Source organism: Pygoscelis adeliae, unplaced genomic scaffold (genome assembly GCF_000699105.1).
Source record: "Pygoscelis adeliae isolate BGI_AS28 unplaced genomic scaffold, ASM69910v1 Scaffold4, whole genome shotgun sequence".
NCBI lineage: Eukaryota > Metazoa > Chordata > Aves > Sphenisciformes > Spheniscidae > Pygoscelis > Pygoscelis adeliae.
The window spans coordinates 293993-296402 of NW_008824986.1; the positions used below are offsets into that span (position 1 = coordinate 293993).

The 2410-nt window shown below is 44.9% G+C and overlaps 1 protein-coding gene across 3 annotated transcripts in view; it reads left to right on the plus strand.

Annotated features, from left to right (window-relative positions):
- The first annotated feature begins 836 nt into the window (after window positions 1–836).
- The window catches only part of MICU1 (mitochondrial calcium uptake 1), a 116983-nt gene continuing 115409 nt past the window's right edge, over window positions 837–2410 (plus strand). For all 3 annotated transcript variants that reach the window (XM_009325783.1, XM_009325785.1, XM_009325784.1), the window contains exon 1: window positions 837–923. The gene's annotated coding sequence lies outside the window, so the exon portion shown is untranslated. The remainder of the gene's footprint in view (window positions 924–2410) is intronic.

The following is a 2410-nucleotide window of genomic DNA, read 5'->3' on the forward strand; positions in this document are numbered from 1 at the left end:
TAGGGTCTGCGCCTCCATTACAGCCTTCAGCTTTTCCTGCCGGGAAAGCCGCAGGAGAAGGACGGATCCCCCTCGGCGTGCCTGGGCCAAGGGGGGCCAGCGAGGAGCCTTTCGGGGAGCTCTCGCGCAGTGCGAGGCGTTGGGTCCCCTGCTCCCCGGTTTTGGTTTAGTTTTGCTGTTGCTGTGGGGGATTGCTTGCAGCGTTGCCGGGGCTGTGTGAATTATTGCTGTATGTTATAGCTAATGTCAAAGCAGTTTTTCTTAATAGCGGTTCATTAAACAACTTTAACTTCACTGAACGGCCAAACTGTATTTGATGTGCAGTTTGTCTTTGCAAAAACCTTTAGGGTGAATTTGGGTTAATAAACTACTGAGAGTAGAGAACAGCCTGATCTTTATCGTGACGTGGTTTGTGTGTACCGTATTTGCCTTTAGTTTAATGAGCTGCTCGGGAAAGGCGGTAAATCTGAGTCTGTTTTGCGGGATCTACTGACTAGGGGTGAGGAGGTCAAACAGGGCAGGATTTTTTGAGGCTTTCTCCTCTAGAAACCTGAGTACCAGCTCGGACTTGAGTTAAAGTAAAGGCCTGGCTGGTTTGTGGTTGGTTGGTTGGTTGGTTTGCTTGCTTGTTTTTTTGTTTTCTTTTTAGTCAGCTGCATGACCGTTTTTTCCCTCCTGGCTTTATTTGGCGGGCAGTCTGAGGTGCGAGCGCTGAGGCCCGTATATGTGAGCACTAATACGCAGAGCACGACGGCCAGGAAGGAAATCGTATGCAGCATGTTGCTGGCAGCAGAGAGTTATAATCTTTATTACGTTTCTTTCTTGTTTTTAGAACACAGCCCTGCAATCGCTAAGAAATAATTCCCTGCGTTCTTCGTGACCGCCTGACCCGCAAGCTGGGAGCAAATACACTTGTGCTACAGGTGAGGATGGTATTGCTACCTGCTGGGGTGTGCAGCTCATAGCATGTTGTGGCCCTGCTCTCAGGTACTTTTAACTCTGCTGAACTCATCATCTGGCTGATATTTACCCTTAAATCTGCCCTGCTTGGAATTATTCTTGTTCCAAAGTGTTCACCCCGGATTTTTCCTAAAGCTGTAGGAAAACAGGTTGCCTTTTTGTAGTGTGAAAAGTTTTCTGTTGGAAGGCCTCGGGCAGTGCTGTGTGATTTGGAAGGAGGAGCGAAGCAGGCATGGAAGCAAGCTGTGGGAGAAGACTGCTGCCTGGAGCTTCCTGTCAACCCAACCTTAGTTGTGCCACTTTCATAAAATATATTAAAAAAAACCCAACAAAAAACTAATGCAACTCACTGTTTCTATGCACTCAGTAAAAATGTATTTGAACATAGGGAGGAATCTTAAAAAAAAAAACAAACAAACAACTAACAACAAAAACTAGCTAAAGATGCTTGAACTGTATGTGCTTGTCTATCTGGAGCAACAAAGGATTTCTTGGCCAGCCCAGGGGTACAAGGAAAACGTGTTCTAGCATCATCACTGCCCGCTACTCTGGGTCATGGTGGCCACCAGTTTCAGGCAGCAGCTTCTTTAGCCAATACAGCTGCTGCCAGAATAGGGCATGGAGGGTCCTGTGGCTTATAACCATCCTCTTAAATTTTCTGGTATTCAGTGCTATGTTAGAAAGAGTATAATGTGCATATTCAGCAGTGTATCTTTAGCTCATATAACCCCTGTTCTTTCTTTACTCATGGAAACGGCTTGTTCTCCAAATGACCCATTTTCTGCAGAAACTTTTGTGATATTCATTATGCTTCCTGAACTAAAGAAGTTGAAATTTCATGCTCTGGAGGAAAAAGAATGGTGTGCCTTGGTTACCTCCTTAATGTCTGCCTACTGGGGGCTCTCTGGAGCTCCCTATGCCTTATTAGTCTTTGTGTAACTTCTCTGTATAGGTTCCTGTTATGCCTTTTGGGCCAAGAAGTCAGGTTCCTGGGTAAACTTGCCGGTAGTGTTTTGAGAGGAGAAATTGTACCATTGTCCTCGGGCAGTTTAACAGGACAAACTGCAAGACTTGCAAGTCATTTGAAGTCTCAGAAAGGCTTTGAAGCAGTATCCCATAAGCATTACATTTTTCAGGTGATATTTGAGGGAGCCACCAGCTGTGTTTAGATCTAGAATGTGGAAACAACTGTGTTTGCATTTCTTGAGCAAAATGAGTTCTGTAGCAATCAGGTTTATTATAAAAATGCGTTGCTGCATGCTGTTCCATTTGCTGCAGTAACACTTCTTGAAATGGACTGAGCTGGGGTGTAGAAATACTTGTTTTATTCTTCCCAAGTTTCCAGTGGCCTTGCTGGTGCACAGTATTTTAAGACAGTTCAGTGCATTAGGGCTGAGGATGCTTGTGAACAACAATGAAAACCCCTTATTTGTTAATTTTCCAGATGCTG